The sequence below is a fragment of the Mastigoproctus giganteus genome, chromosome 12 (genome assembly GCF_048544385.1).
Source record: "Mastigoproctus giganteus isolate SK-2022 chromosome 12, ASM4854438v1, whole genome shotgun sequence".
In the NCBI taxonomy this organism is placed as follows: domain Eukaryota; kingdom Metazoa; phylum Arthropoda; class Arachnida; order Uropygi; family Thelyphonidae; genus Mastigoproctus; species Mastigoproctus giganteus.
Genome location: NC_143586.1, coordinates 165,025,142 through 165,045,770, shown reverse-complemented (window position 1 = coordinate 165,045,770; position 20,629 = coordinate 165,025,142). Strand labels below are relative to the sequence as shown.

General features: G+C 40.1%; 1 protein-coding gene across 1 annotated transcript in view; it reads right to left on the bottom strand.

Annotated features, from left to right (window-relative positions):
- The window catches only part of LOC150077570 (tyrosine-protein kinase transmembrane receptor Ror-like), a 313,346-nt gene that overhangs the window by 191,811 nt on the left and 100,906 nt on the right, over window positions 1–20,629 (bottom strand). The window lies entirely within an intron of this gene.

Here is a 20,629-nt window from a genome sequence, read left to right as displayed (position 1 = left end):
AGTTTGAAGTGTCCTATTTTCCATTAAGGGTCAAATATGCTATTTTGCCACGATGGTGTTAATCCAACTCAAATATCTAGCGTCGTGTGATCAAGCGAATACCGAATACATTTGATATTGATCACAAAATACCAGATGCTTCCCCAGAAATTTGTCTTCACGAAATCCGATATTGGTCCATAAAAACAACTCTTTCCAACATATTTTTAAAGAAAACTTAGGCCTCAACGCTCCAGAAGAATTTTCTTAATAATCACCCAATATTTTATATCCAGAATCTTAAAATACTTATAACAAGGGTTTGTAACAATTAATTCAGATGAGAGCAGTTGAGTTCACTCTCCAGGACTGCTCTGTAGAGCTTCAACTAGCCCAGCATTTTCTGTAGTTCTGATGGAAAGTGCTCTGTTACTTCCAGAAGGATCTCAAATATTGCGGATCACTAATTTGCTTGTAAATTATTTGATTTTAGAGAGGGTTCGAATTGACCATTCTCCGGATAACAGAATCTATTCGAATTTTTTCTAATAAATTCTGCGAACCAAAAAGATTATATGGTTATACAAAAGATTATTTCTGCGCGTGTATCTGGTGCGAGCTGAGCCTTTTGTTTTTATTGGAGAATGCGGTTTTTCCCCTTGCCGATAATAAAAAGTTCTTACCCATGGAACGTTATCATCGGTGTTCCCATTTATCAAGGGGACAACAGTTGAAAACTTTGCAACATTCTCTCCGTTCGTCTTTTCATGTACGTTCGGCCCTCGACATTCCTTCCGCTTTTTCTCCGACTTCTCCCTCTCTTTCTATCCACTGCCGTAATTACTCCACGAGCAGTGTGACACGATGCCCCACTTCCTGGATGGGCGGAGGGTGTAGACTAATCTACAGGGGGCGAGAATTTCCGAGAACACACCACAGGAAATAAATTACGTGTCACGAGGGAATGGTTTCGGAGCATCCCGCAGCAGTTGGTACGACAGCGCCACCAAGAAGAGGTCGTAATGCAATGTACATGGTTAAAATTAATTAGAAGCTAATACGCGCGACCGACGGTAGAGGGCTCTCTAGCCTGGTGGTCCATTAGTGTTAGTGAAACTGATAGAAAAGAAACGCGGGGGAGGGTCGAACGGCTCACGTGCGGTGCTAGAACTTGAACTGCAGCAATGGAACGACCCTGGAAGGATGTCTCAGGGCAGATTAAATCTAATATCGCAGTTCAGTAGGCTAGTTTATAAAGTGGCTCTGGAAAATTTCTAGTTTTCCTGTTTGGCTGGATGAAAATCCCGAGTTGCTAGAACTTGGGTGCCTAGGGACATTCCCGTATTCAGCGTATAGTTTTACAAAAGAGTTGTGAAAACACTACGGATTTAATTCACTATTCTGCGTGTGGATCCAGCCTATCAAAGTGAGGGTAGGGGACTTGTGCATTCATTCTGTCCTCATCTTTAAAATGTAAGTGAATCTCAAAGCGTACAAATGCTCTGACAATGATTTCATTATTGACCGTTTTCTGTCCTGGCCATTAATAGTCGATGTCCCAAGGAGTTTATATGGTACTTATGTGATTGTCTAATATTAAGTCAATAAAGGCGTATATATTCGGGGACATTGTTTTAGCCGAAATAAGTCAATGAAAGAACCCCTCTTCTTTTGCCCGAAAATTACACCCTCTCGTTGAAGACTATAAGAATTAGTCTCCCAGGATTTGGAATATCTCTTCAAACGAGTAAGAAGATGGTGAACCCATAAACTCCACTTAACGAGAGTTCTGTCGCGCAACTCATTAACAAGCTAGCGTTGGCATGTAGGAACCTTTAAAGTGATAGTTATATATTTTCTATTAATAATAAATAAGAGGAATCACCTCAATTATGACATGTAGAACACTTCAATACTGACAATCCCCGTTCTTCAATGAGTATAGAAATAATTTAAATGAATTCCTTCCACTCTATGAACCAATGCACCCAGAATCAAAGGTTCAAGAACTCCAGACCCCAAAATACATTAAGCCACCAACTTAGTGTATTTTGGTCGAGTTTTAGAGCTTAATATATTTTTGGGTCAGCTTTTGAGCTCTTGAAGTTTGAGTGCATTGGTTCATCGATTTTTTCCCTCGAGTGGAAGGAATTCATTTCAATTATTTTTATACTCATTGAAGAATGGAGGGTGTCAATATTTAAGTGTTCTACGTGTCATAATTGAGGTAATCCCTCTTATTTATTATTAATTGATGTAACCTAGAACTTATTGAGCCTCGTAGCTCTGCCATTTATTAATTACATTTATATATTGTTCTAAATAAATAAATAAATATAAAAGTTGGAATGTTTTCAAAGTTAACTGACAACAAATATTTGTTGACGTACAACGCAACATTAGTTGACCAAATCTTTTATAATTGGACATGCTGTGGACCATGTCTAGAAACCCAAGCTCAGTAAACAGAAATGCGTGATGTAATTTTTGGACTCATCTATTTGGTTAAGATGAAATCCATTTCGGTTGTAGAAAGACATTACCCAGGAAGCAGCAGTTCCTTTGTGCACCAACTTTAGACTTTTTTATTATTATTATTATTTCTGCCGCGACACACTCGGTAGGAATCTTGCATGGTCGGTGTTTATTCGAAGCAAACTCTCAGACACACCACGAGTACCAGTCTGTTGTTGTCATGGTACAAACTCGATCACCCGGTCGATGATTGATGGCGGTTTTTACGTTATATTTTATCACCAACTTCACGCACATAAACCGCTATTCTGTGGTATGTTTGCCAGGCACGGACAGAAACACCCATCATTCTGTGTGTTTTTTACCCTCCCTCTTTTCATATCTTCCCTGCTCAGCCCGCCTCATGGATCAAGCGAACTGATGTCTTCCAACCTGTTTCTTGTGCCCGCACTCACGACACAGCGCTGCTCGTCGGGGTGATTAATAATTACAGAAAGTTATCAATCCCGTATGTGTCGGAGGCACTGACTGCTGGAACAGCAACTTAAGACGACATGGGAGAATCCATGCGCACGTGTGTAGGAATTGAGAGAGAGGGAAAGTTTACCGCATTTATGCAGGTGAATGTCTCGGGGTTTCTCTGAGAGATCTTTAATGACTCTAGAAATGCTAATTCAAAAGTAATCCGAGTTCAGGCAGCATTTACTGATCCGAAAACTTGGAAAAGATGCGGGATTCCTGATGGTTCTCAGAAGAAAAGTAACATATAGGATTGAAAGAAGTCTTAATGTAAAGATTAATTTCTTATGTTTTTTTTATAAAAAATTAAAACCTATTTCTTTTAAGATACTTGTCTTAAATTGACTATCGTTAGGCCATCAGTCGGGTATAGAGTACGTGACATTTCTTTAACTTTTGGTCGCAGGAAATGTATGGTATTTGTCTCCGAAAGTCTAATGATGGTCATAACTTTAAGTTATGAACGTCCTTTAATTCCTCTCTTCCTAAACTGCTACTACTCTTCCCCAAATGCAAGACTTCTCATTTGGTAGCATTAAACTTTAGCTCTGCCATTTTTCAGACCATACTGCATTAGGTGCAAAGCTTTTTGAAGAAGCATAGCCTTTGACAGCTGTACCTTATTCCAGTATCATTTAGGAAGACATACAAGACAGTCGAGAGCACTGCTTGCTACTTCAATCCTTTCTGAAGAATACTCATGTATGGCCACCTGCTGCTTCCTTCTAGGTCACTGATAAATTTTCCCTGTTATCTAGACCCACTCTAATTTATACAATAACCTCAGGAGAAGTTACCATACAATGTCAAAGGATTAACTAAAATCCTGATGTAAATATCGAAGTTGTTTACTCGCATCCAACTACTTTATGACCTCGTCATAATAATTTACCAGATTTCTCTGAAAAGATCTCCCCTTCACAAAACTATGCTGACGCCCACTTATGATGCCATTCTTGTCTAGATGGTTCTGTATTGCGTCTTTAACCTTAACCATAACACTGAAATCACTCGCTAGTCTATAATTGCTAATCGCTTCTTTGGTTCCTTCCTTATGGAGTAAGAAGATATTGGCACTTCGATCCAAGGGAATATTAGAATCACTGAATCTAATAATTATCTCATTAACATTACTTAATGGTTGAATGTCACTTTCCGCCTATAATTCTCCTGAGAGAGATCTTTCTCGGGTTAATCAGAAAAAATTTCTTACAAAAGTACATTTGAAAGTCTGTATTTTGATGTATTTTGTGGTCAGTGTGATCATCCCGAACAGACAACCAGATACCGTCCACCATCATGGTTCTATCCTGCCTTCCTTGATACCTCTTTTCTATTGGCTGTATCTCCTGGTTAAATCTCTCCCCATGCCCAATCGCCCATATTTTGTCTGAAAAAATTTATTAAGAATGAAAGTAATACAACCTGACTGACATTTCTGTCATTTAAAATCAACTTTTCAACTAATTATTTTGATTTTCACTCTTAGTGTTACCAAGAAGGCTGTTTATTGCAAGAAGAAATTATTAGTCATTGTAAAGTCAACATTTACTTAACTTGTAGCCCAATAAATATCTAACCTTTCACTTAAGCACAGTTAGCAGAATCGCCGTCCTCCCACCCACCAGGTGGAAAGACCAGAGTTCGAATCTCATCGACGTTGAGGAATTTTTATGGGCCTTTTTCACATCACAACGTGGCTGGCAAGATAGCATGGTTTTTGGTCAGCAAACAGAAAAATGAACCATAGAATACGTGCAATTTAGACATAATTTACACGGACCAATATGATCTAAGTTGCTGATGCGCCTAAAACCTAACAACAACATCAATGCTTTTACAAATTGTTTAACCAGTCCACAGAGATATTCTCCACCCCAATTTATACGGGCCATGCATGATCTTCTCTAATACAACACGTACACGACCATGGTCTTTTTTTAATTTAAAAAGAGCGCGCAACAGAAATCCCCAAAATTTCAGAAGCTTTGCGCTGGATTGAGTTGGACCCAATAATCCCTCACTAAATCATTCAAATTTTTGCTGATTAAAGAAATGTGACGCTTTAATTGACAGGATTTTGAAGTGTAATCCCAATTATCCGGTTTACGGGATTCATCATCGTCTAATTCTAAAGATGGTTCTCAAGAAGGTGCATTGAGAATTAAGTATTTATTGTATGATACTGGAAAAATAAGAGTGGTATATTGGAACACGTGTTTTTTGACCTGCTGACTTTAAACTTTGATAAGAAATCTTTGCTATGATGTAAGAAAGAAACCTTAATGCAAAATAAACCTTAAAACTAATTTTTAAATATAATCCATGCATCCTCTCTTCTCCATTCCTTTTTATCTATTTCGATAAAAATTTATTTAATTAGATAAATTTTTCATATTCAAATTTGCATGCTCATCTACTTGCAAAATACTATCTGAGAATTTGTCTAGTAAGCGATTACTCTATGGTTAAAGAAACCTTTCTTATATCCAGTCTCTTCAGTAAAGGGATGAAAATGTCCTTCTCGATGGTTTCAAGAAAAATATCATTAAACATGAACAAATATTATTATTCACGTGAGTGAAACTGTACACACAACTTAAATCCCAAGTATATTAAGAAATGCATCAGTAGTTGGGCTCTCTCTCTCTCTGACATACAATATCCAAACACCTTGAAAAAATGTCTTCCTTATTTATTATTGCAGAACTGTTCCCTGATACTAATAACTGAACCTTTACTACGGCCAGACCAGGTCTCTTGGGAAGTTAATCAGCGTTCTGGAATGATGTTGACAATTTTATTGTGGATGAAAGAAAAAGAATATTGTTTTCTTGATCTCTAAATGGCCGTGGATGCAATAACTCTGCGAACTCTGTGGGTTGCACTAAACTTCTATTTTCAGGTCGGCAAAACCATGCTTGACATAACTTCTAAGCTTTATAGGAGCATTAAATCTTACTAAGTCCCGTCATAAATCTGCCTACTTTCACTCAGGCTTCGCCTTCTGCCTTTCTACATGCTTGACCTGGAGGTTATCTGGGCAGCAGGTGGAGGGAACCAAAGTAGGTTAACTGGGCAACTGATACGCGTATAGCAAAAATCTTTTTCAGAACTCGAAGAGATAATCCAGGCTGGCAGACTAAGAGCAGTGCAGGGAGTGGATAGAGTGAACTTTTAACGTTATGAACAAGTATCAGACGTTTTCTTTGAAAAAAAAATCTCATAATTGGATGATCAGTTATTAATTGTAGAGTGGAATAAGAGTTGTCCCAAATGTAACCGCCAAAATGAAAATCGATTTCCAGCAGAATTACACGAGCAACCAAGAAATTTCCAGCTGTCCAAAAGATGAGGAAAACTGCTCTTAATTTTAATGAAGAGGTGGTGGCAGCAGAGAGATCAAATGATCCGTGTACTCTTCGGTGAGCATAAACATTCCTGTGGACGGCAGGTCACCCATCGAATCCTCTCGATGCATTAAGTACACTGCTGGGTTGTTTGGTAACGTTAGTCGCTTTTTTTCTTTCCCAATCAACTGCCCTGATTGAAGCGCAACTCTGGCATGGGTCAACTGCTTTTCATTTGCTTTTGACCTTTAAATCGAAACTGGAAGTGAAGTCCATCGTACACTTAGCCTTTCCCTATGTCATCCACGATCTGTCCACCTTTAGGTAGACGGATCATGGATGCATTTCCGTATGCGTGTCGGTAGTAAATGTCACCACAGCCTTTTGCAACTTCATCCACACCTCTGCTACCATAAAATATAGTTGTTTGTTTTTGAGATCCTTCCTTTGGCAATGGCCGAGTCCACTTCATAGCAGTTTCTTATCGATCCCTAATTTTCGCTTACAAAATTCGGATTACGGAATTATAGCACGTGTGGCTTCATAACATAACCTCACGCACTTTACCGCACAGCCTCCATTTCCGTTGTGATTTATTGCCTCATCTCAGTACACGCACAGAATTCATTCTCAAACAGCCAAGCCTGCTGCGTCCCATTAACACAAATCCGTCACTTCTGACATCTGTTGCTGTTTTTTCCTCTTTCCTTTTTGTAAACTCCGCGATTCCTTTCCACGATTTATGCGCGCGCGTAAATTAGATGTCTATTTTTGTTGTAACTCGAGTTTGTTCTCATACCTCGGATTCCTCATTGCTCGAAATGGCAAATTAGAATTGCTCGGAGTGAATATCGATTTGGGCATTCGTTAAATAACCTTTCTGCTGACCCAAGTGATACACGCTATACAATTGTGGCTACGCTGTTAGCCAGATTGATGATAAAACCGATGGGGTATTCTCGGAATACGGTAATACGACTACATGGGAAGGTGACGTAACGTTACGAGTGTAATTAATGTTGTCATCCGATAGCACTTAGAATGTTTACATCATTAAGAGAACTGCCAAACAGATAATTAAAACCATATTGTGGCATCCAAGAGTTTACAGCATTCTCATGCAGCAGTACCTGGTATGTGGACAGTTGCTCTACTCTGTATGTGACCTTTTTGTATGCTGAGAGGCTAAAGCGTAGCTTCCATCGCATCGGCCAGCCATTGAAATGATTCCTTGAACCGGTGACGTTTGCCTGGATCTATCGTGGATAAGCTTTCTTCTACAATTATTTTAGCAACCAGCGCTGTGGTATTAGCAGCTGAATTAAACACTGAATGTTAAACATCGCACTATTTTTAACTGCAGCAAGAAGTATCCATGCGCGCGAGTGTTGCACGTCTTTCACTTTGATGTGCAGTCTATAGTAGATGGAATTTTGTCTCTTGGACAACAGCTGCGATGTCAAAGGCCACCGTAGACCCTTAAGCTGAAAACCACTAGCCTCCCTAGAGAGAGAGAGAGAGAGGAAACCGGAAGATTCTTGACATTGATGAAAGCAACCTCTGGACCCTCACCCCATAAATCAGCTCTGGAACGCCTTCCCTCTTCTCAGGCATCGAGGTGACACACAACAAAACGCCGAAGCCGCCAAAAAAAACGACATTTCTTTACTGTCATCCGAGGCATCTTTAAGCCTCTGACAAGAGGATGTTGTCGTCTTTTGTGTTCTTGCACGTGGGAAGTGCAAAGGATTTAGTAGATAAGGTGCTGAAAACAGTGTGGTGCATCTAAGAAAAGGTTTCTTTTCCGGAGAGGGATTTTATGGCCCTTCCCAAATTCTTTGCCCCGTCACACAGTCGTATTTTTCCTTCCAACTGTTGGCAAAATCTATCTTCTCCGGTTGATCGGTCTCCCCTTTCTGTCACGAGTGCAGCGCATAACTCAATGAGTTCGAGAATGGGGCGACAGAAGGACAGGAGGCTAATTAGTGACATATTTCATTGTCATACGAGAAAGGCTAGAGTACATAAAGAAGTAGAAAGAGCCAGTCCGATCATAAAGGGGCGATCATAAAGGAACATCTCTTGAGGGAAAAATGGAAGAAAAAACTACGAAGCAAGTAGTTTAATCCGAAATTCGATAAGCTGCTTTAAGTTGGTAAGGTTTGTCTTGTGATTGGACTATGTTTACCATCTTTTAACCCTCCCCCCCCTTTATTTTTTAAAATACTTTCTGTGCACACACTGCCAAAAAAACAAGAAAACAGATCTTTGTATTAATTCAGTCACGATCAGAAGAAATGTAAATGGATGCAAAGGAAGCTGTGACCTGAGGTGATGACCTGTGATCTCGTTGAGTATGAAGATTGCACAGGCTGTTCGACTGCAGAAATCTGAATCCAGAATGGGCAAAACGAGAGATCTCTCAGATTTTGAAAAAGGTCTTATAGTGGGTGCATCTTTAGCAGAGCCACGATTCAAGAAACAAAAGACATAACTGGTTTCTCAAAAGCATCCATCTCAAAGGCGTAAATGTGGCAGAAAAGCAATTCTTCAAGAGCGAAGCAGGAGGGCTGTGCGCAAAAATGATATCCAGTGGTATGTCCTATTTTTTTCGAATGAAATTATCGCTATTTCAGTCCCAACTTTCAAATTGCCAGAAAATATTTAATCAATATAAGAAAAATAGTAGTGAGTACTCCAGTTTCATTGAAAAACTTCAGCAGTCGTTTGAACAGAGATTTGAGAACTTCGAGCGAGATAAGGTATTGTTCAAAATCTTTACCGATCCTTTTGAAGTTTCGTATGAAGAAGATGAACCATATTTACAACTTGAACTAATGACCTCCATTGTTATGATGAACTGAAATTAAAATTCAAAAGGGAGATTTATTGGATTTTTACAAATACCTCCCTCGGGACAAATATCCCAATCTACATTACAATGCAGCCGTTTGTGCAACTTTATTTGGAAGCACATATTTGTGAATAGGCTTTCTCTCTAACGAAAATGAACAAGTCATTTCATCGCAAACGACTTACCAATGACAATCTCAGCTCAATCATACGATTAGCAACAACTGATATTGAAGCAGATTTAAAAGGTTTAGCTTCCTCTATGCAAGCCCTCAATCTACTCTCCAAGATTCCAGGGATTTGGACAGCCAGACTTAGCAGAATATTATACTGAATAATGATGCCTACTATATTGGTAAGGTAGAGGATCAATTTACCATGGATGAGATTACTGGTACTATTGTTCAGCCAAAGGATCGCCAGGGCTCGATTTAATAGGTGTTGTGAAAAGAACATTTAAACGAAACCTTTGCTGTATTTATAGATGAATTGCAGGCGCTTTACCCGCTGACCTAATTGTTATTTATAAAGATCTCTGCTATTATATTAGGAAAGGAATACCTATTCCTAGTAGCAAAGTGGCCAGATATAACAAAACAACAGAACAAGACATACACTTCCCAGACATAACGTCATACTTGTATCTCGTCATTTCATAGAACTCTGTACTCATCACAGTGTACCATGGTGCAGTTGGACTAACATTTAGGTGCCCCTGTACATAAGACAACATGTCCACATATCCTGGTCTATGTATACAAGAAATGAGGAAAAGGACTTTGACTCAACTGACAAATTTCGCAGCAGAGGTAGAATACGAGTAAGAAAGGCAGACAATTTTTTTTTTTTTTTTTTCAAAGAGTGGACATCGTGAATGTAAGAATAAAATCTTGGCATCAGTTTGGATTGAATACTGCTTTTTTTTCTTGTTTTTTGGCTAAAAGGCCATGGTTTTGATTAACTAAGATATCTTACAAGAATTCGTCTTTAAGGCATTTAAAATTAGAATTTTGAGAGGCTAGATATTAGAACCCCGCCTCCCAGTGGCAAGAATGGAAACCTAGTTCATTCATTGGGATGTGCGATGTCTTGTAATGAGATTATTTTATTGAATTCAGGGCTAAGTAGCTTTCAACTTCGTTAAATTTAGAATTCTGGTTGTATTATGGAAAATCTCTTTAAAAGTGGCAACGGTGCCGTCCAATCTTTTAAAACTTTATTCGACGAATAATTTTTAAATCTCGGACTGCCGTTGATTAAGTGCGCAGACTCGTTAAGCCTTTCCATTTACCACGCGCAGACTCAACCACGATTCGTGCAATCAAACCACAGTATCACACACACGCAGTTCATGAGATGACCTAATCCATCCGTTCGAATCCCCTGGCAGCGGACCACCTCTATGTCACGCGTTGTGGTAGTCTCGCGCAGGATATGCGTTTAATTAGAAGACAAGTAATGGCCGTTCACGTGTGCGACCCAGTAATGAATCCACGAAGTGACCGCAGCGATGTTCGTGTTAATTGCGAGCTCATTAATGGACATACAGTTGGGGGAAACGCCGGTTAAACTAGAAGGAAACACCTTGGCAGAAGTGTTGGTTTGCCCTCACATGTGCGCGCGCGTATGCATTTGGAGAAGATCTTTATTCATACTTAGGGTAATGGACAAAGCATTAAGGGCATTAACAGTACTGACTTGAATCTTAATCATCACAAATCCCTGCTGACGCTTTGAGAAATATCAATTACACTACAAATTCATATTAACTGTATAACGCATCAAACGTATGCCACTGCTACCACTCGGAATTCCAGAACAGGATCAAGAGCTTCGCTTTGATCACTTCACCCTTCCCATTAACCCCCCACATGGAGTAATGCGGAGTTTCTCAACTTCGTTTGGCCATGGAAACCTTTTTACAAATCTATAATTTCTGTACAATCGTAAAGAAACTGATAATTAACAATAAATTAAAATTAGTAATACATTTTAATAAAAAATACAAGCAGACCTTCACATTTGTTCGAGAATTTGATTTTTGGGCCTTGAATTCTTCCAGTAGAGAAATGGGCCATTGTTTCCGAGTCACAGCCACAAACCCACGATTCTTCACAAGTAATGATTCGTCCTCTTTAAACTTCAACCGGAACAAAAAGGTTACCTCCATATGGCACAATTCAAATCAATAAATCAAGGTTTGTATTAAAGTTTCATTTACACGTTGGCACTAATGATATTAAGAGTAGGAGACCGGCGGAATTACTTAGCAAGTACAGGTCACTGTTGAAAAAAAGCCGTGAATTAGGGTTGAACTTGAAAGTGTCTGCAATTCTGCCCAGACACGATAGGAGGGAGTATATGATGAGAGCCTTGTCGATCAATTCGGCCCTGGAGGGATTGTGCAAGGCTCAAGGGGTAGAATTTTTTTCAGCCTGGACTGTACTTGTTAACAGGAGAGATTGCTTCTACAGGGATGGGATACACTTAAATAGAAAGGGTGCAAGAATGTTTGCTGATGCTGTCGAGGCAGTGTTAGGTGGGTCGGAAAACTGCTAGTTGGGGGGGATACAAGGACTAATAGATTAACAGTAGCCAGTGGCAGAGGTGGAAGTGATTCTTGCACTGCTTCTATTGAAATGAGCAGAAGTCTGAAAAACAAGATGCAGGATATTTCAGAGACTGCTGGTAGTCATTGCGGTACAAGTAAACACATGGGTTGTGTTAGGGTAGCTAAGAATAGAAACAGGTGCATGTATACCTGCGTGTACACCAATGCTAGGAGTTTGGTAAATAAATTTGATGAATTTGAGGTATTGCTCAAAACATCAAAGGCAGATATTGTTGGGATATCAGAGACGTGGTGTCACACAGATATAAGTAATGCGGAACTGGAATTTGGGGAATACAATGTGTATAGAAAGAATAGACAGGACAGGAGGGGAGGGGAGGAGGGGTTATGCTATTAATTAAGAAACACATAAAGTCCAAGGAAGTGAAGCCAGTCGACATCGATGGACAGGGCAGTGTCGAGTCAGTTTGGTGTGATATAAGCATAGGGAAATCAAAATTGAGAGTAGGAGTGTGCTATAGGCCTAATGACTCTGATGAGTATAATAAGATATTGTACAGGGAAATAGAGTGGGCCAGTAAATCAGAGAGTCTTATAATGGGGGATTTTAATTTCCCAGATATTGACTGGAATTTGGGGGCTGGTCACTCACACAGTAGCAAGGCTTTTGTGGATTTATTGGATGATTGTTTTCTACATCAGCATGTTCGTGAGGCAACAAGAGGGAGCAATACTCTTGATCTGATTATCAGTAGTGATTCTTCATGCATTAAGAACCTGCAGATAAATGAACCACTAGGTGGCAGTGATCACAGTGAGTGTGTTGAAGTGGGATTTACTCAAGGAGGTAACTACCATCAGAGGTAAAGGGAAGGGTTTTTGTTTTCGTAAAGGCGACTATGATGGTCTGAGACAGTATTTAAATTCTATACAGTGGGACCAACTGATGATGTTACCAACAGCAAACTCAAAATGGGAAGCATTCAAGGAACTAATCTTGGAGGCTACCAGGCTTTACATACCAACTAAGAAATATTGTTCAAGGTTTAGGCCTAAATGGTTGTCAGATGAACTAATGAGGCATGTGGCAGAGAAGAAAAATGCATGGGATACATACAAATTAATGGGTGACATGGAAGCCTATGATAGATATAAGTTGGTCTGTAACCAAGTCACAAAGGAGATTAGGCAGGCAAAGGCAGACTATGAAAATCCTTGGCAAAGGATGCAAAGAAAAACAGAAAAGAGTTCTTTACATACTTGAACTCAAGAAGGAAAGGGATGAATCAGATTGGTCCACTGGATATTGATGGTTCAACAGTTGAGGATCCTGCTCAGGTGGCTAACAATCTAAACGAGTATTTTGCATCTACATTCACGCATGAGGAGTTATTCAGGAAGGAGAATGATGTAGGTAAAGTAAACATTGGCAGTGAGCTGGATGATTTTGTAATAACTGAGAGGAAAGTGGAGGAGAGATTGTTGAGGATAAACATAAAAAAGGCACCTGGGGTGGATGGGATCTATCCAGTTATATTAAAGGAGGCAGCAAAGGAAGTATGCAAACCCCTAGCCATAATTATGAGAGCTTCTTTGGACTCAGGGGAGGTACCCATAGACTGGAGATGTGCAAATGTAACCCCAATTCACAAAGGAGGATCAAAGGCTGACACAAGTAATTATAGACCTGTTAGTTTAACTTCTGTTCCAGGTAAATTAATGGAGGCACTGGTTAAAGAAGCACTGCAGGATCATCTAGACAAGACTTCAGTTATAGCTCAGACGCAGCATGGTTTTGTTAAGGGCAGGTCTTGCCTGACCAATTTGATTGGATACTATGATGTAGTCACAAAAGAACTGGATGCAGGGAATAACTTTGATATTATATATTTGGATCTTAGAAAGGCTTTTGATACTGTTGCACATGGAAGACTGCTGCACAAATTGGAGCAGTGTGGCATTGGAGGCAAATTGCTGCTATGGATAAGGGGATGGTTGAGTGGCAGAAGACAGAGAGTGGTAATCAATGGACACTGCTCATCGTGGACTAATGTTATTAGTGGAGTTCCTCAAGGTTCAGTGTTGGGTCCGTTGTTGTTTTCGGTGTTTATGAATGATATTGATGATGGGATATCAAGTTTAATGTCCAAGTTTGCAGATGATACAAAGGTTGGCAGGGTCGTTAAGGACAATACTGACGCTATGCTGCTGCAACAGGATCTGGAAAGGTTGAACAGATGGGCTGAGAGGTGGCAAATGAGGTTTAACATCGACAAATGTAAAGTGCTGCATATGGGAAACAGTAACCCCAGAGCAACGTATCAACTCTGCGGTACTACACTGACAGTGGTGGAGAATGAAAAGGACCTGGGGGTAATTGTGCAGGCAGATATGAAGTTCTCTGAGCAGTGCAGACGAGCTGCAAGAGTAGCTCATGGTGTCTTGTCAATGATATACAGGAATTTTTCTAGCAGGGATAAGGAGGTGATTATTCCCTTGTATAAGGCAATGGTAAGGCCACATCTTGAGTACTGTATACAGGTCTGGAGGCCTCATTTCAAGAAGGATGTAGAGCTGCTGGAACGGGTACAGAGAAGGGCAACAAGATTAGTAAATGGAACAAAGGGTTGCTCTTACGAAGAAAGGCTTAAGTTTTGCAAATTACAGAGTCTGGAGACTAGGCACCGGCGAGGTGATCTGATAGAGGTGTATAAGGCTTTGAATGGTTTGAGCATGCTCAATGCCAATGGGATTCTTGATCTTTCTCAGAATAATCACCTCAGAGGGCATAAATTCAAATTGAGGAAGGACGGATGTCGGATAGATGTGCGGAAATTTGCCTTTGGCCAGCGGGTGGTTGGTTGGTGGAACCGACTTCCATCACTTGTTGTTGAAGTTGATAGCCTAAACAAATTTAAAGCTCAACTGGACAGGTATTTCGAACGAACGGAAGGGTGAAATGGGAGAGGGTTTTTTTTTTTTTTTTTTTGGCTGATGCTGAATAAGCTTGCTTTTTTGCATCATATGCCTCTGCTAATGCTAATGCTAATTTCAAAATGGCATCCTTCACAATAAGTTTCCTCCATCTTGAATACCTTTTGAAGATGTAAAACCGATGTAATTTGTTGTAAATGTAGCAAAATCTCCTAATAAAGCCATTGCAGAGAATCCTTACACATTTTAAGGCACTGGAGCATGAATCCAGAATTTGGACATTTATTGGGACGAGATACTTCTTATGCAGAATCCTCTAAAACGGCTTCAACTGCATTTCCAGTACCCCCATATTCTCTCGGTATTCAAGACGATTCGACCGGTCATGGAAAAGTCCGAGAAGATAAAGTGCAGAAGATGCAAAGTGTGCAATATCTGGATAAGATCTGATCAGCGTACATTGTACAGCGTTTTCCATGGAACAAATCTCTCCCATATAACTGTGGTGGTATGGAAGGGATTTCGGTTTAGATACATACCATACTGACAAGTGCTAATAAATCAATTCGTTCGACACAAGCAATTAATCACAACCACCCATCTCATACCCGGTGGAAAAGAGCGGTTTAAAATCCCGTCAACGACGCGATGAACTTTTATGGGCTTTTTTCACCCGTGGCAGAATTAGTTGGTCTCAGGCTTAGATATCAAGGTTGATATCCCCCTCCCCCCCCGGAAACTCGGGTCGTTCGTTCAGCAAAACAGGCAAATTTACCAGAGAACACAATTCACTAACCTAATATACTTGGGTAGTTAAACTAATGTACTGGGTGACCTTAGTAGCCGAGTGGTCAGGAGCGGGAGTGCAGTAGCACACGCTCTTTGAGTAGACCGGGGTTCAAGCCCCTGACTGCTGAATACGGTCGATCTGCCAACCCGCACTGGACCAGCGTGGCAGATTATGGTCCATTTCCCTCAGCATGAATTGTTGAGGAGGCTTCCATCCTGCAGTGGGTTGATAATGGCTGCACTTTACCTTTTTTACTGGGTGACCTTAGTGTGATATTTATAAGCAACTATGCATTTCAGGTTCCACAGTTCTTGGAGAAGAGAAAACAAGGAATATTTTTGGATTTGCCATTGAACGGATAATCATCATGACTATTGTATCACTAACTGGAATGAAGTTGTTGTACTGGTAGGGTTTAGGAGCATCAGCGACTGAGGCCATATTGCTCCGTGTATACTATCTGTAAATTGCGTGTGCTCTGTGGTCCAGCGATTTTCTGTTTGCTGGAAGAAAAATCTGAGTTTCTGGAAGAGAAACTACGTTACCCTCGTCTGAAACCGACTAACTCGGCCAGGGTGTGAAATGTGAAAAAGGCCCACAATTCCTTGCATCATTGACGGGATTCGAACTCGGGTCTTTCCCATCTCCTGTGTGGCGAGGACGGCGATTCTACCAAATATGCTATCCACGAGGGGCCTGCGTAAAGTAAAAATATTTCAATTAACCTGATCTATTCGCTCTAATAAGATCCATGCAAGGGAGGTTATGATAGCAAATAAATCAGGTTAATCAGATTAGCCCTGCATCTCTCGAAGCTCATCATGCCAGCTCATCTAATAAATATACGCGCGCAGTCCACGATTCTTTCCACGGTTGAATCAATTTCTAGACACTTTACTGTCTGACGTATCATTGGCAGTTGATGTGGAGGAAGTTCGCCGAGAACATTTTTAAGGTCCTGCATTCGGAAATAGTTCTACAACACGACAGTGGAAGAATGCACGTGCTGAATCCGAACAAAGAAGTGTACAAGAAAAAAAACTGAGAGCCGAATTCCAAGCTACCCATTTGTCTACAAAAATATCTACGTGATGGTCACCTCCGTGGCACCAGCTATGTCACTCAGGCATACTGCCTCCTCCCCGCCATCCCAAAGGTTTCCTGACAGCATTTCCGACAGATTGCTTTCTAATGGAGAATTCTGAAACTGTCAAGATTGTCGTCCTCTGGCAGTAAGCCGAAAATCTCCATCAAAGAAAGACAAAAAAAAACGGAAAAATCAAAAAGAGGAAGTTATGGAAGAAGTCAATTCCTTACAGTACAAGGTTCGAGAAAAAAAAGTTAGGCTTGTTTATTTTGGGGGACAAAAACTGTAACATGCAACTAAACTTCCCTTCTCGGTAGGATGCTGACATGAGCTCTTCTTCCACCTCTTCAGGTTTTTGGTGACAAAACGCAAGGCTCGTGTCACATAACATGTAACTAACAGAATACACGAGGTACAAAAGACCCTTGTCACTAAACACGGAGAGATTAAGGCACTACCCCAGGGTGGGTGCCAAGTGGCTAAGACAGGGTGAAGGACTGCTTGCCTAACAACAGAATCGTTAACTCTTACAGAGAAACCCTTATCCGCAGACAGGCGTATCTTCTGTTTTTCTTGTCTTTAAAAATGCTTTTACTAATCGAAAGTGATACCTTGATGAAGTGGAGATTATCCATGTGCTAACAAATCTTGGGATTATAACCTAGATGGGTGAAACCTCTTCATAAAAACCTCTTCACGCAAAAGGACGTACTTTAGTGGTTCCATATTCGAGAACACGTGGATTAACAAAATTCCTCTGCAGAAAGTGAACCAGAGGAAATTTTCAAATATCACGTGGTCGTTAATTTATTAGCTAAACCAAATTACAACTTATTTTAAAATCCAACAGTGCATAAATATTTTTTCTGTAATTTTGTAGATTGGTTGGTGCGTGGACTACATTGAAATTCACTGTGAGAGGGCGCTAACGATAATCCATATATCTAGAAACCAAACATTCTTTGAAAGGACTTTGCAACAAATCCCCAATTCACAGTGATTGAAAGAAATCTTTAACTGATAAAAGCATAGTAAGAAGACACCCTGACGAGTATTTGGAATTCCTGCTGATTGGTGTATACCGATGTAAAATAAGAACCATCAGCAATCGTAGTACAATCAACCACCAGATTGCCAGTTATGATACTAGCATAGTTAGACGCATGCGCTTTCTTTCGAGCGTCCAGGCGGTTCTGGCCGTCTATCTTAATGTATTGGCTGGTGAAAACATCGCATCTATCAGCGAGAGGAGGTCACCAGAGGTTGCTAGAAGCACAGACGCAAGCAGCGGATGTCTATGACCACCCTTTCTTGGAGTCTCGCGCTACACAAATATACACGTACACTGCGCTCAACTGTTCAAAATCCAAAGAGGCCGCGCGCGCTAACTCACTGGCCTGTGACCACACAAAAGATATAATTGCCGCTACTGGTTATGGTCTCTTATTTGTTTTTAATATGGGGGAGGGGGGTATTTTAATCTCCTTCAACCTTGATGCGCTGAATTTACCAAATATATTGTAAAACCTGCTGGAGTTTGAGCCATAAAAAAAGTCCCATTTTAAAGAATTTTACATCAATAGTCACTACATAAAGCGGATAAATATATTATTGCAAAGTACGCACACCCATAACTCATGGAGCATGCGCGGTGGATGACAACCAGATGTGAACTTGAGAAACTTGACAAAGCGTAGTGACGTCACATTCGTTGAAGGGCCAGGACTCCCCGCTGTTAGCCAGCAAATAGCTGACGTCCATGCAATGATAAATCAACAGTAGAGGATTTAAATACCACGTGGGACTGACTCAGGATTCATTGTATCCATTTTATTTTAATATTTTATGGCTAATGGAGTTTTTTTTTTTCCATCCAGTAGTTCCGGCTAAGTTTTGACGTAACCTCGGACGTTTTAGACCACTGTGTTCTAAATTTTATGGCGAGCTATAAACCTCCTGACCTTAGTTCGAAGAGGGTGCTGTTGTTGTACGTGGAGGACACAAAGAGAAACGGGAGGTGCTGAAATCTCCTGCGCAATATACGCCGAAGGATGAACAAGTGCGGAGACAAAGGCGATTCTTTCGTACAAAGTCACGTAGATTGTCATCATGATCAGTTTTTATACCGCAATAATTTGAAACGACATACTTAACCTTTTGGCCCTTTGGAGGATTCCGGTACAACTCAAACCTGACCGTAAAATCGTATTTTAAAAGTGGTGGAAGGAAGAGGCATTATTTTGAATCTTCTAAAAAAAGACACGCATATTGTCCCCATCGTTGCCTATTCAACTCTTTCTTGGATTTAGCCAAATTCTTGTAGGCAACTTCTTACAACGTTCCCCTGACGTAAACTTCATAAAACAAAAAGGGAATATTAATTGAGAATTGTCTTCCTTCATTAATTTTAATACTCTTTCATAACCTCGCCAAATTAATTTATCAAGACAATATCTTTCCCTTCACAAAACCAAGAAGACATATTTAGGATACCATTATTGCCCAGATAGTCGTGTATTGAATCTTTAACTAGATTCTATAATCTTATCAACCACGGAAGTCCAACTAACAGTTCTAGAATTGGCCAAAGAAGGCTCCTCCCTAATGGATCGAGAGAGAGAGAGAGAGAGAGAGAGAGAGAGAGAGAGAGAGAGAGAGAGAGATTGGTACTTCTCCAGTACAAAGGAATAATCCCTGAATCTAATGACAGTCTAATTAACACACTAATGGTTGGCAATGCTCGCCCACTGTTTTGAACCATCTCATTCTGTCGCTTTGCTCTCTCTCGGCCTCATCTTTTCAGATTGGTATTTCTGACACTATTATGCCACCTATTTTACAATATTTTTGCATTTTTATAAATTAAAAAGTGGTCCCTAGCCAGAAACTAGAAAATCTGCTATATATATTCAGTCATTCCCAATCAGCATATCTGACAACAAATCACCTGACATTATCTAGATGATTCGAAGAACTACTCCCGCTATGTGTACTGCATGGCCATAATTTCCAATCTATGTGAGGGAAATTAAAATCGTCCATAATGATGATGCACACTCTTGCTTGCCTAAAATAGAATTAATCACTCTTTGGAATCGAATTCAGACAATTCATTTTTGAATAAAAATCTACAACATTATGCCTGTTATTTGGTAGAATTCTCATTTTTCAAACTTATTGTTTTGACTCTTGAGGGTGGTAAAACGCATTAATAAAATAATCGTTTAAATCATTCCCAAGGCCAGTACGACTGCTATAAACAATCGATAATGTCAAAAGAAGAGCGCATTAATGTTCATCATGGGATCTGATGTGTTTTTAGCATTAAGGAGATTCCAAAGGACATTAATTGTTTGTCAGTGATTCACTCCTTAGGATTCAAGATGCGAAAACTTTAAACTACATCAGCTATCTTATCCAAGAGGAATGAGTAGATGAACGTGCTACCACGGCAAGTTAAGTAAATCCAATGTAACGCACAACCCAAACGGGCATTCCTGCACGCTTCCCTTGGGAGGATTTATCTGTTCTTCGAAGCGATTCATCTCTAGCAAAGTTCGTTTTCTGAGAATTGCAAATGACGTAAGAAAGTTCAGAGAGTTAGGATGTCGAAGGCGAGTAGTATAAATGCCGAGAAGTTTAACTTGTAAATTTTAAAATGAGGTTTACTGGAGATGCTTGCAACGAGAGGTTAACTGGGCAACGTGGATTGTCTTTTGCAGACGCTGCCCCGCCTAGAGAATTTATCATCCCACGTGCACAGTTTCGGGTGATAAATTGATGATGTCTTCAGTATGTGGATGCTCTGCAGCCAAGCATCCACTTACTTATTCTTTCCCTAACCAACTGAGGAGCTAAGTTTTCGCTTGCTTTTTAGACCCCCCCCTGTTGGCAACATGCCAAACAGGGAGCAAAACACGATACCTAAGGAAAGAAGACTCTAAAACCTTTAAAACTGGATACAAAAATAGTACGTTCTTGTAGACTTGGGTATCAAAGCAGTCGAGTATTCATCATTATTAGAAAATAACCGAAATGTTTTTTTCCTTTTCCTGGGTCAACAAATTCGA